The sequence below is a fragment of the Microcebus murinus genome, chromosome 15 (genome assembly GCF_040939455.1).
Source record: "Microcebus murinus isolate Inina chromosome 15, M.murinus_Inina_mat1.0, whole genome shotgun sequence".
Taxonomy (NCBI): Eukaryota; Metazoa; Chordata; class Mammalia; order Primates; family Cheirogaleidae; genus Microcebus; species Microcebus murinus.
The window spans coordinates 6,128,596-6,142,283 of NC_134118.1; the positions used below are offsets into that span (position 1 = coordinate 6,128,596).

The window sequence follows — 13,688 nt, forward strand, 5'->3', positions numbered from 1 at the left end:
AGATACCTTAAAGCGATACAAGTGAATCTACCATTTGATCCAGCAATCCCATTGCTGGGCATCTACCCAAAAGATCCAATGACACTCTACAAAAAAGACACCTGCACTCGAATGTTTATAGCAGCACAATTCCACAGCAGCAAGGCTGTGGAAACAGCTCAAGTGTTCATCAATCCAAGAATGGATTAATAAAATGTGGTATATGTATACCATGGAGAACTATTCAGCTCTAAGAAACAATGGTGATATAGCACATCTTATATTTTCCTGGTTAGAGCTGGAACCCATACTATTAAGTGAAGTTTCCCAAGAATGGAAAAACAAGCACCACATATACTCACCAGCAAATTGGTATTAACTGAACAGCACCTAAGTGGTCACATAGGTACTGCAGTAATAGGGTATTGGGCAGGGGGGAGGGGGGGTGGGTATATACATACATAATGAGTGAGATGAGCACCATCTGGGGGATGGTCATGCTGGAGACTCAGACTTGTGGGGGGGGGAAATGGGCATTTATTGAAACCTTAAAATCTGTACCCCCATAATATGCCGTAATAAAAAAAAATGTAAAAGAAAAAAAATTAAAAAAATAAAAATAAAAATAAAATAAAGAAATACCATATCATTAATGCTCTTAATCGCATAGAGAATGGTATTGTGGGGAAAAATATAGACATCAACAGCTCTGCATTGAAAGTGAGTGGGAAGAAATGGACTCTGACTCTAGAGAAATTCTAGGAATTCCTTAAGAACCTATTTTGATTATATTCTTTTCTTACTTATGCACAAAATGATATTTAATGAAAATCTACATCAAATTAAAAGTAAAATGAATATTCTAAGTCTTGAGACAGCCTTGTGTCATATTTAATTGGAAGCATTTTTTTTCTTTCTTAGTGGTACATACAATAATTGTGTGTGTTACATTTGGTGACACCTGAGACTTAATGGGATACAGTCGTCTCTAACAGCAGCCTTTGCTGACACACCAGATCAGGCCGGGCCATCCTTTTATATGCTCTCTCAGAGCCCAGTAGCTCCTTACAGTACTAATAATAGCTGTAATAAATGGTAAATTGTCTAATTAGCCGTTTAATGTCTGCAAGGTTGCAAGCACAATATGAAAAGGGACTATCTCTCTCATGCTCACTGCTTTTCCACAGGAGCTAGAACATACAAGTTGTTCAAGAGATATTGAATGAATGAATGAGTGCAGTCAGTACTATTCTCTTTTTGGGGGGTTGACCCAGAAATAGACAGCTGTGCCAAAATGCTTTAGGACACGGCCCAAGCCACGAGCTGGGAAACAGACGGGTGGGGGCGGAGCAAGGCCGCACAACCAGAGTCGTTAGCCGAGAGGCAGCAGCAATCCACAGCGCACGCACACCTGCCGGCAAGCACGTCACCACCCCTCCCTGGGCCTTACAGCTCTGGCCCGCTTGCACCTCTGGGCACATCACAACTTATCTGGAAATGACATCATCCCTGCCCTTGGGGATTAAGACGAAGCGTGGCAGGAGCCAGTGTGTAAAAATGAGGCTGTAACAACAGAGCGAACATGCACACCCCCAACAAACCCTTCCTCTGGACGGTGCTTTTTAAATGGAAATGCTTTAAACAGAAAAGGCCCGTGGGCCAGTGTTTCTGTGAGTGAGGGCTGGAGTTCTGCAGAGGAAGGAGGGAAATGACAGGACTTCCCTGCCGGTGGCCCTGGACACATGCCCGGAGGCTTGCCCCTCAGCAGCTCCTCCACGGCTCCCAGGCAGGTGACCCCGGGGACTCTTCCGGCCTCTTGCGCGTTCTGAAGCACACCTGAGAAGGAAGGGCGGCCATGAACCCACCGCTCTGGCTGCTGGGGGTCTTCCCTTCATGGTGCCCCGAGCAACCCAAGCAGCGAATCCGCCTGCTTTCCAGGGGAAGAGAAGCCACTCACAACCGTGCCCTGGCAGCTTGGAGAAGGGAGCCTTAGAGACAGAAGTCCAGGAAAGGATAGAACAGCGCGCATGTGCGCGCGCGCACACACACACACACACACACACACACACACACACACGCACGAACGCACACACACGCATGCGCACACACGCACATGCGCGCACACACACACACACACACACCCATGCGCACACTCGCACTCGCACACGCGCACACACGCACGCGCACACACGCACGCGCACACACGCACGCGCACGCACATTCACAAGTGTGGCGTCTCAGACTTCCACGCAGAAGCCCAGTGTTTGGCGCTCAAAGGCGTCGGCTCCAGTCCTGCCCCGCCTGTAGAGGGAGCCCGTGTGCTTCCCACACTCTCCAGGGACGGGGGCGGTGGGCTGCTCCTGTTTTCTGAGCTCTGTCGTGACCTGTGAGGGCAGCTACCCTATCACACTAAGATGACCCAGATACCCAAGGACCTAAACGCCTCCCTCGACTGCCCACAAAGCCCCCTACTCACGTAAAGCCTCTCCCCCGGGCAGGCAGCAGAGGGACTGTACTCCCAACACACACAGCTGAGAACTGGACGTTGGGCGTTCCTTTTGTTGAAACACTCTGCCCTCCTGCAAACTCAGTTTCTCCCAGGTTTTCATTCAGAGGAGCTCAGCTGTCTCCAACCCCTACACCTGAGCTGGGCTCTGAGCTTCCCTTCACACGGCCAGTGGGCCCAGGGCTCTAGGGCACCCCCTGCCCGGTCTGTGCAAGGGGTTTCAATACCCTCTGATGCAATTATATCCACACCCCTCCTCACCTCAGAAGGCAAATTGGGCCTAATTAGTTCTAACAATATTTAAATATTTTCAATAATATTTTTAAAAATATTTAATAGTATTTTAATATTAAATTATATATTTAATATTAGATATTTTAAAATAATTAAATTTAAACATAATCTTAATAATATTTTTAATTTAAATATTAAATATAAATAATATTTGTCTTCTTAGTTATATGCAAGTGTACAGATCATTTTGCAGGTGAAAATATTGAGGTGCAGGTTTGGTGAGGTGCCTTGCCCAAGGCCACAAGATAGCAATTGGCTAAGCCAGCATCAGACACAGGTTAATTGACTTTTTCCTTTCCATGCTACAAAGCAGAGGTCTCAACCCAAACGCTTACCTGGAGCAGGCCGGTGATGCCGGTGCTCAGAGGAGGCCAGGCGTGAGCATGCTCACATGTGCTTGTGCACGGGGAGCTGTATGAAGCCCAGCGTGCAAGGGTGCAGCCTTCGCTGAGCTGCAGCAGATTTTTGCCCTGTTGGAATGTTTGCCTGGTATGGCAACATCTTCCTATTTTTTTCGAAGAAAAACTAGAAATCTAGATTTTTAAAAATTGTACAATCTTCTTAGCTCAAGTCGAAAACAAACACTGTGTAGACCAACCACAATACATCTACAGGCCAAGTTCATTCCTGAGATGGCCAGTTTACAACTTCTGCCATAAAGAAATCTTATGCAAAGCACCTCCCCCATGAGTCCCTCTCTGACTGGTTCTGTGCTTCTCTCCTAGAGGTCCCCACTGCTTCTTGCCCCCTCTGTGCCTCTCACCGCTTCTGACCAGCTCGTGTTCCTCTCTGCAGCTCCCCGGACCCTGGTCACCAAGCCCGCAGGAAGAGGCCCCTGACCCTGTGAACTGCTGAGCTGCAGCCTAAAGGTGCCAGAGGTGCTGCTTGGCTTCATTTCCCTCCACTCACTTTTCACGCTGCTGGTGAGGCTGAAAAATGAGTCATTAAACCATGTTCCTAAATTCACTGGGGACCAGACTACAGCCAACCACAGTCAGCCAAATGCCTTGGAACACAGGTTCTGTCTCAAAGGGAATCACAGGGAAATGATGTTTGCCTTATGTGGAATTTACCTAAACGGTAATCAGAAGTAAACAAAATGAAACATACAGCTAAGGAGCAGCTTTCCTTGGGTGAAGAGAGCCATGTGTACATCTGGCAAAGCATGCCAGATATATTCCAGGAGAACAGTTCCTAGAAACAGTCAGTTCTTTGCAGAATTCCTTACCAACGGCTGAAGCTGCGGGCGGATGTCACATGGGTAGCCCACTTCTGCAGTGATGACTGTGCCCCAGCCAGCCCTGTCTGAACCAGGAGTCACACGCTCAGATGTTTGTGGGGACCAGGCAGGGGAGTTATGTGAGTGCAGGGGCCCAGAGGGGCTGCGTTGGGCTGAGGAAGGCATGGCCATCACTCGGGTCTGGCTGATAATGGATTGCAGGCTCGGCGTTGCCAAATCTTCTGAGCTTTCAGGAGAAGTTGGAAGTCTGAATTTTGCATGAACTCTCTGGATTATTAAAGTTTGTAACCAATTTAAATGAAACCAAAACACCTTTCCAACTATATAAGAATCCTCTGAGGGCATGATTTAGCCATGGGCTGTCAGATAGCAACCTCTAGGTTGAAGGACTAGGCCAAGAAATATTATAAAGAAGCCCAGGTAACTTAGGGTGTTGCTTCCAAGTACTTCCAAGGAGTTACTCATCCAGGATTTTAGATTTACACAGAGCCACATAAGGACTCACTGTTTGATGCCTCATTCTCCTAAACCTGATTCTAAACAGGGGGGCCACATGCCATCTGCATCCTTCCGTAACATGTGCCAACTTGATTGGACACATCCATAAAGAAGGAAACTGACAAGTTTGATTAATGTCCCTGGACCCTGTCACTTGGTCCCAAACACCTGGGGAGAGCCAGCAGCTCTCAAACCACCCCTCTGTCCCCTGCTGCTTCACCACACATCATTTGCTCACACCAGATTCTCTTCAAAGTTGAATTCCTTCTCTCTCAGTAGCCAGACCTGTAGTGCCACAGGACCACCCTCTCCCTGCACGGGATTGCTGCGTATATCCAGTAAGCGTTGAGGGTGTTGTGTTTTGTATTTTGTGATTTGCATCGTGTTTTGTATCCTGATGCGGTTGTCATGTTGAGGCTTGTATTTTCTCCTGAGTAGGGGGCAGTAGCCATTCCTACTGACAGGGACATGAAGACAAGGCTTGTCCTTATTCAGAAAAGCAGAATGGAGAAGACAAACCTCTGGAAGCAGGAAGAGAAACTCCGTTTGTCTCCAAACAAAATTTGGTTTAACTCAACAGTATTTATTGGGAGCCTACTATGTGTCGGGTGCTCAGTGTGCTACATGTGACCATCACATTCTTGGTGTTAGACTTGGAGGTAGTCTTGTCTTTTAGGTTGCTCCTGAGTGAGGGAGGTGGTGGTAGCCTTCACAGGAGGTGAAGGAGGGAAAACTGATTAGGCCCTAAAATGGAAGGTGAGGAAATAATCGTGTGTAGGGCAGATTAGCAGTTTCTTGTGATTACTTTCATTTTGTTCAGCCAAAGCCTTTAGTAAAATTCCAGCTCTATGTTAGCCACGCTATTGAGTATAAATGGGAAGGTCATGTTTCCCAATTTAGGTCAGGAATTTACTTACAGTCATGAGCAGGCCCTTCCCCAAGGCCATGCTGGTGGTGGTTGTAGTAATATGGAGAGTCCAAGGGAGAGGAATTTTAGGTAACTAAATCCAAGTTTTTAGAATCCAGCTTTCCATTTGTGGATAGATTTTTGTTCTAGTTAATGGGCTTAGATGATGTAAGATTTATCTTTGATTATGTTGGAAATTTCCTATGCAGAGATGAATCATTTTTGTAGGAAAGATCAAAGAACCATTCTCCTTTTCAGCATCTATATTTTCATGCCCAAAAGTGAATTTCTCCTTCTTCCCCCAAGCCTGCTGCTCCTCTTAAGTTTTGACATCACTATCCAGTTAATTATCCAGGATAAAAACCTCAGAGCTCTGGTCAACACCTTCCTCTCTCTCTCTCACCCCTCTCTTGAACTGCTTAATACTGTATTCAAACGTTTGCAGCTTTCTTGAGTTTTATTGGGAAATACATTTCCCAAACTGATGAGCCATGGAACACAGAAGGTGTTATTGGAGAAATTATGAGAACAGTATTCTTTAGACAATAAGTTTAGAAAACACTACATATTGTATCCCTTTTTAGAGATTTTCAGAGTGTGTTAGCATATTAAAGGCTTTGAGAAGTTCTGCAATTTAGAAACCAGTTAAACTTTATCAAACACAGAATTTCCCACACGTTTTTAGCCACAGAAACTTCCTTAGCACTCCCGTTAATGTTCTGCCTAATAGTGGTTCATTATTAACTAATATGGAGAATTCTGTTAGGAGTGTGGCCCCGAAAAGCCTTTCCCAGATGTACCTATTGCCAATTTCTTCTGCAATTTCCCTCTTACCCAGACCATTGCACTAGCCTTTTAAGTATTCTCCCTGCCTTTAGTCTCTACCAATTTTAGCTCATTCTTTTCTCTGCATTGAGTTATATTTTCTCAAAGTATAGTTGTGATTAAGTCTCTCCCCTACTTAAAATCTTATATGGCTCCCATGCTACCAGCAAAATTAAGTTCCTCTTACATAGCATGTATCTGCTTCCCTTTTGAGGGGTCAGGTCAATGCAGGCTGAAAACTGGCCATATTTGCCAAGTCCTGAAAGTGGGTTAGGTACCAAATTACCTTGAGAATCTGGAGCAGAGATAGTCTAATATAATAAACAATGAGAGAAATCAAGGCCATCCTTAAAGTTCTAGATTAAAAATATTGGGAATAATGACCAAGAGTTTTCCAATATTAATGACAGAAAAGCCACAAATCCATGAAGCTCAAAAAACACCCACATACCTAGGCATATCCCATTTAACTTATTGAAAACAACATATAAAGGGAAAAATTTTGAGGGAAGAGAAGGAAAAAAAGACATATTACCTATGGAGGAACAAAGATAAGTATTAACGGCAAACTTCTCGACAGAAACCATGAAAGCCAGAGACAATGGAATGACACCAGAATTCTATACCCAGTGAGAATAAAAGAATTTGTCAAACAAATACAAATTGAGAGAATTCACTGCCAGAAACCTACTCTACAAGAAATGTTAAAGGAAGCTCTCAAGGCAGAAGGAAGATGATACCAGATAAAAACTTGAATCTACACCAAGAAATAAAGACTGCATTAAGTGAAATAAATTACAGTAAAATAAACCCATTTTCCCATTATCTTTAAATACTTTAAAATACAAATTTCTAGAAGTGTTGGGGGAGAAGTTGGGAAAGAGCATGTTCTCTTGTTCTTGGAGAAAGCAGGGGATGAGGCGGCAGGGAGATTAAGAATCGCTCGGGCAGATACCCATGAACTGGAAACAGTTCCCCATCCAGATTTTAGCCTCAAACGGCGCAGGGAGGTGGGCTCACAGGCATTTGTACGAAAACAGATAGGCTTGTTTATGGCCAAAGGACCCCATCTCTCAAAAAGATTCTTCACTTTGTGGCTCCAGTCTTGCTTCTTGCTACTCCTCTTCCTTTGTCAGCCCAGGATTTCAGATATGAGGATAGATACCTTGTTGGTGTTCACAGGCCTTGCCCTCTGATGGCCCTACCTGTTACTCACCTAATTCACTTCACTTCCATCTCTACCTATTATACTTCCTTCATTTTTCAACCTCCAGTTAAAATATTATCTCCTTTAAGAAGGACTGTTTTGTAGTCCTCCCACCTCTGTGACCCATGAAAATTTGATTATAATAACTATAATAATCTGGATTATACTGCACTTAGCTATTTATGTGGTTATTTCCAGCCCGCCGTACACTCCATGAAGGCAGACACCCTGATTTAGCCACGTTCGAATTCCAAGCGCCTTCCTATCTACTCCCTACCCACTACCGGTGCCCAAGTACTAATGATGGATGGTTTCCAACATAGGCTCAGCAAAATTTATTAAATGCAATTAAGATGGAGAACCTTTGGCTTCTTTGGTGCCTATCTTCTTGGAGATAAGGTAAAGAACAAAACTGATTTGAATGCAGATGCAAAGGCCTGTTTCTCTGGAGGCTGACTTAAGCAGGATCTTCTCCACGAGTCTCTTAGAACCAGAGTGTCACGGCCATTCCAGCAGGGGAACTGGAGTGCTTATCAGGAACCCAGGCAATCCCCTGTGAAGAGGCCTGAACTCCTCTCACATGGTGAGACATAGAGAAAGCCTGTGGCCGGGTCATTCTTTCCAGCTCCCGGGCTTATAGCCATGGTGGACACGAGACCCTCACGTGCTCCTTCCCGGGACTGTGCAAGCTCAGCCATTTGGCAAGACTGAGCCTGGTAGGGTTGCCTCTCATTCAGCAAACTTTACTCCACAACAGAAAAACAAGACAAGGTGAAGCAATAGTTAACAGAAGAGGGGAACCTCAGTGAAGACAAGAGTTGGGGCAGGGGAGACTAGAGGACGGAGAACTGAGCTCAGTTCCCAAGGGTGAATCTGCCTCGGTGTTGGCAAAAAGCATAAGCATTCCAAAAGCATGAGTTGAGTTTACAGGTCAATGAGCCTGGCATGTGGGAAAACCAGAATGGCAGGGGAGTCTGTTCTGTGGTGGAGGAGTCAGAAATCTAGTAACTTCTTGGTGTGGAAGTGTTGGTGCAGGTGCTAATTGAATCAGAGTTGCCACAGGGTGCTGAGAGGACCTCAGTCCTTGAAAGAGCTTCACGCTGTGGCTTGAGCACTGACAGAAAAAAACTGTGAGTATCTGCACCCTTGTTAACAGGGCCCCCCAATGTCAGTCTCCTACCAGGATACAGGAACAGGCCGCCGTGGCTACAGAAATCTTCAGCAACTCAATGCTGAAGCAGAAGGTAATGTATATCTTGCTTTGAGAAAAGAACCACAAGTTATTTTCTTCCCCAGATTGTTCTAGACAGAATTTTAATGTAAACAGAATCTAAATGTTTCCATCAATCTCACTCTCCTTTTCTCACAAGAATATGGTGCAAATGACCCCTATTTTAAAGAGGACTTCTAGTGTAATTATGGAAGTATTTGGCCAACTAATCTTTTCTTTGCTTCTTTGGCAGGGTGCTCAGTTATCATTGTTTGAGTTCAGTTCAGCTGTGGAATTTTCTTCTAACTGTGGCTTAGACCCTGGAGAGGGAAAATCTTAATGGGGGCTGCCTTTCCATATCCTGCAAGGATTGCAAAGATCCAATAAGTCAACTTTTACAGAATGCTTGGGGATCTGAAGGGTTTCTTTGGGCTATAAATGTGCCAGGAAAAAAATCCTTGGATGTTCATTACTAGTGTGGCGGCTCAATGTACGTCGCATTTTCTACCCTGATACATTATTATTAAAAAGTTGGAAAATCTCTATCAGGGTGAGAAAGACAACTTTTACTTGTTCAGTGGGTGGTTTTTAAAAGCCCTGGAGATTCATTCCTAACATAGGTCTATTCAAAAGTGTCAAAGGCATTTACTGTTCACCCACACATGATGGGAAGGCAGGAGACAGAATATAGAAGAAATTAGAGGCTCCAGGGTGAAAGCAGGAATTTTTCTCTTTTGGCAGTAAGGAGGTCCTTCACATGCCATAGCTGGGGGTGATGTCAAGAGAGAGCTATTGCAACCCATCTTCCTACGCCCACTCAGTGGGGAGGAGTAAGATGCAGCCCAATATTTCTCAAGCATTCAAGTTTTCACCAAAATATTTCTTAATTCAAAATATTCAGTATGATTTATGTGGGGTGATCACAGTTACTGATTGTTTGGATCTTATAAAGAATTCAGAAATTGTCATCCAAAACCAAAAAGTATAAAGCAGTTGAACAACTAGTTAATCACATCGAAGGTCACCTGTCTCCAAACGTTCACTCCAAGTTTTGACTCTTGGGATGGACAAGATGTTCAGGTCACGTCAGTAACATTAATGTCCAGCCATTTGCATTTGCAGCTAGCATGGCGGCATCATGGAAACTGGTCTTTGAAATCATTGCCTTTTTCACGTTCTCTGCATTGCCGGTGACCCTTTTGAGAAGTGGCATCAAACTCTGCAGCTACTGTCAAGCAGAAGGGAGAGCCCAGTACAGCCCCTCCCACCCACCCACAGTCCACCAGTCTAGGTTTTGTTCCAGTTTCATTCCAATGAAACTCAACTCTTGCCTCCAGACTTCTGACCTCAGTCCTTTCTCTGCTCTCCTGGAATTTGTATTTGAACTCAGCTTTTCTTCCTGCATACTTTCACTTAGCCAACCTTTCAGCTCTTAGCATGCCTTGCCACCTAGAAAAGTAGAGGACACCCCTGCTTTCACTCAGGCCCTATAGAAATGGCCTTTGACTTTAGCTACACTCTTAGTCTGCTTGTGTTGCTATAAAAGAATACCTGAGACTTGGTAGTCGGTAAAGAAAAGAGGTTTGTTTGACTCAGGATTATGCAGACTGTACAAGAAGCATGGTGCTAGCATCTGCTTCTGTGAGGGGTTCAGGCTGCTTCTACTTGTGGTGGGAGGGGAAGGAGAGCTAAAGTGTGCAGAGGTCACACGGTGAGAGAGCACGCAGGAGGAAGCAGGGAGGTGCCAGGGTCATTTTAACCACCAGCTCTCTCAGGAACTAACAGAGCAAGAACTCACCCACCCCAACCCCAGGGGGAGAGTAATCTATTTATGAGGGATCTGCCTCAGGACCCAAACCCCTCCCATTAGGCACCCCCCTCCAGCATTGGGGATCATATTTCAACATGAGATTTGGAGGGTCAAACATCCAAACTCTAGCCGCTTCCCAGCCTCCAGCCCCTTGAGGGAAGAAGGGCAGTGACTACCTGCATGTCAGAGTAACAGAGCTAGACACTCCCTTTTAGACGCCCCCCCACTTTGATGCACTACTGATAATGAAATCAAACAATGAAACTGCAAATACTGAGACCACCCAGACAGGCGGTCCCACCTTAACTTGGCAACCAACGCCCCTGAGATTCTAGTGTCAGGCACCGTTCATTTCCTTTATGCTGTGTTGCCACCCGCCAAAAAGAAAACACAACCTGGATTTTGTCAAGCTTTCTACACCAATTTACCTTTATGCTGAGGAGAAATTTCATTCCCAAAGGGTAATTTATTCCAAAAACTGCAAATGTCTAGGAAGAGGGATTTATAATGAAAGTGCCTTTGTAACCATAACTGTATCGTGTCCTGACATTTATAATGAAGCCTAGAGCCAGAAATAGATTCTTTAGGAGGATGGGATGTGTCTAAACAGCTAGATTAAGTCTATTCTGCTTAAGTCGTGTCTCTGCCTAGGAAGAGTCTGGGGTTTCCATGTGAGTGTGACTGGGGGGGGGTTCTGGAATTGCCTTTGGTTTGCTCTCAGGGCTCTGTCAAGTAATGCAGCAGTGGACAGGCTGAGACCACAGACACAGGTACATCCTTTCACAGGCAGCTCAGAAAACAAATAATTGCCTCCACTTCTGAACAAGGAAGAATGCTAACCTTTTGCTGTCTGTTTTATTCTCCCTTCAATTATACTGATTTGGTCATTCACATGTGATTAAGAGAGAATTTAGTTAGCTGCTAAGATGTGCTGCTCTTACATTTATCATTGTTCTTGAATCCACCTTGAAATCCTTGGGTAGAGAGTTGAATGTTTTGGAGAATTAATTAAAAGAAAACTTAAAAGTCTTTATAGCTTGAAGAAACCATGAAGGGTCACTGGGGGGGACCGTAGGCCTTTCCATATTCAGTAGGAAACTCTTTAGACATTTTTAGAAGGGGAAAAAAACTTGTGAAGTATATGTGAAAAAAATTGTTGTATAATTTTGCTTAAAAACTGTGGCTTTCCGAATGTCTTCTAAAGAAAACATGCCACTTGAAGAAATCATTTAATGTAAATTGGAGACACGAGGGTGGAGAATGATCTTCAGAGACTTGAGTGTTCTCTGCAAAATAATTTGAAACAAACTGAGATTTAGAGGCCACCAAGAAAGCTGGGTGGTAAGATGGTTGGATGATGGCCAGGGAGATATTTTTCTGCTTGAAAAGCAGCCACCACAGGCTTTTATGCTGACACGGAGAGCCGTCTTCTCACCTATGAGGATATATGGGATGAGCCGCAGCAGAGATGGAGGGGAGAGACAGATCAATTTCACTTCTGCGGCAGAGAGGAAGCTGTGCACAAGAGTGATTACACGGGGTGGAGAGAGGCTGTCATTCAAGCAAAGACGGTGCAAAGATGGAAGGCAGGATGGCAACTTAAGGGCCTCCCGGGCCAACCCGACAATGTAAATTAAGGGAGGTTTGGGACTGACCTGGAGACTCGAGCCCAGGTGCAGGGGGTAGCACTGGGCCCTGCCAGTCATCACAGCCCACAGGTTCAGGCCCGCAGCACACAGATCTGCTGACCTTCCAAGGAAAACCAGAGGACTGGATTTTGACTTGAAATCTCACCTACTTTAAAAGGTCAGCAACATACCTAAAACCTTTTAAAATGTTCCGAGGGTGTCTGTGAAGTTGGCACTTTGCAGCCAAATATCAGAAACTTTATGAAGGCTGTGGAGGAAGGGTATGGGGCTGTAAGACTGGGGACAGAAGGAAATTACAAATGCAAGTCGCTAGCAAGGGCTTCTCTGAGAAAACTGCTCTGAAGCTGCAGCGCTGGGGCCAAATGCCAAGAGTCCCGTGTACATCCCCAGAGGCTTCTAACCTCAAGTCTGGAAGTTAAAACCAGAGTTATATAAGATAGTGATTAATAACAGTTGAAGCTAAATACAGAATTACTTGTACACAGCAAGAGGGTAAATATTTATGCTGTTATTTGAATCAGAAGTTACACTCTGGTAGAAAATTCATGAATGACTGAATTGTGTGTTTTGTGTCTGGTCTCTCTGCGATTCACATGCTTAACCATTTGGTCCACATTATCATACATCAGGTATCACTGCTCACCTGGCAGTGGCTATAGAAACTTTAGACATAAAGTCTAGAATGAAATAATGAGTCCTGTAGGACTAGCCTTGCAACCTCTAACTTATACAATGTTGGGAATTTTCAGTGGAATTGGAATTGTTTCTACACTCTACTGAGTTTGAATATTGCAGCAATCTTGCTTGAGGTAGTACATTCATTTCCCTGTCTGGTTGCACAACCTATAATAATGTGCCCTGCAGAGTTACACAGGGGGAGAAAACTCTTCTATTATTATATTTCCTTATAGTAGACCACATTACCCTGTAGAAATATTCACTTCCACTCTACCTTCACGCTTATGAGCAGAGTATACTTCCCTGCCCGTTGACTTTGGGTGTGGCCGTAGGGTTTGCTTTGGCCAAGATGATGTTAATGATGTGACGTGACTGAAGGCTTGAAGAGCACTTACGTGATGAGGATTGTTCTCCAGGTTCTGCCAACTTCATGAGATGCACTTTCTTCAAGTAACTATTACTTCAGCGCAGAATGAGATGGAACAGAGGCCCCCAGCCAAAGCCAGCGAGACCTACATTTGAAGCAGCATGCCCCATGGAGCCCAGAAAAGATGACCTTCCCCAGGAAAACGTACAGATCAAGGAGAATAAATGAATACTTTTTTTTAAGAGAATGAGTTTGGGGAGGGTTTTGTTACTTCGTATGATTCTAGCACTGATACACTCCTTCTCATAATGAATTAGGCTTTTTGCCCTTGAATTGGTCCCTACAATTGGTTTGTTTAGCTGGAATTTAAGCATTCCACTCAAGACGGCGGGTGGTAGATCCTCCGGCACCGTGGGTCCAGATCGGGTAGAGTAGCAGCTGCATGGCGTCCTCTCCTCGGTCCCCCATGCAGCTGTCCTGCCGCGCACCCCGCCGTTCACAGTAGGTTCTGCTGATCC

General features: G+C 44.8%; 1 long non-coding RNA gene across 1 annotated transcript; it reads left to right on the forward strand.

The window, feature by feature from the left end:
- Positions 1 to 12,042: 12,042 nt before the first annotated feature.
- Positions 12,043 to 13,417, forward strand: LOC142876391 (uncharacterized). Its single transcript, XR_012923290.1, has 2 exons — positions 12,043 to 12,282; positions 13,220 to 13,417. It is a non-coding gene; the product is annotated as an uncharacterized LOC142876391 (long non-coding RNA).
- Positions 13,418 to 13,688: the final 271 nt, after the last annotated feature.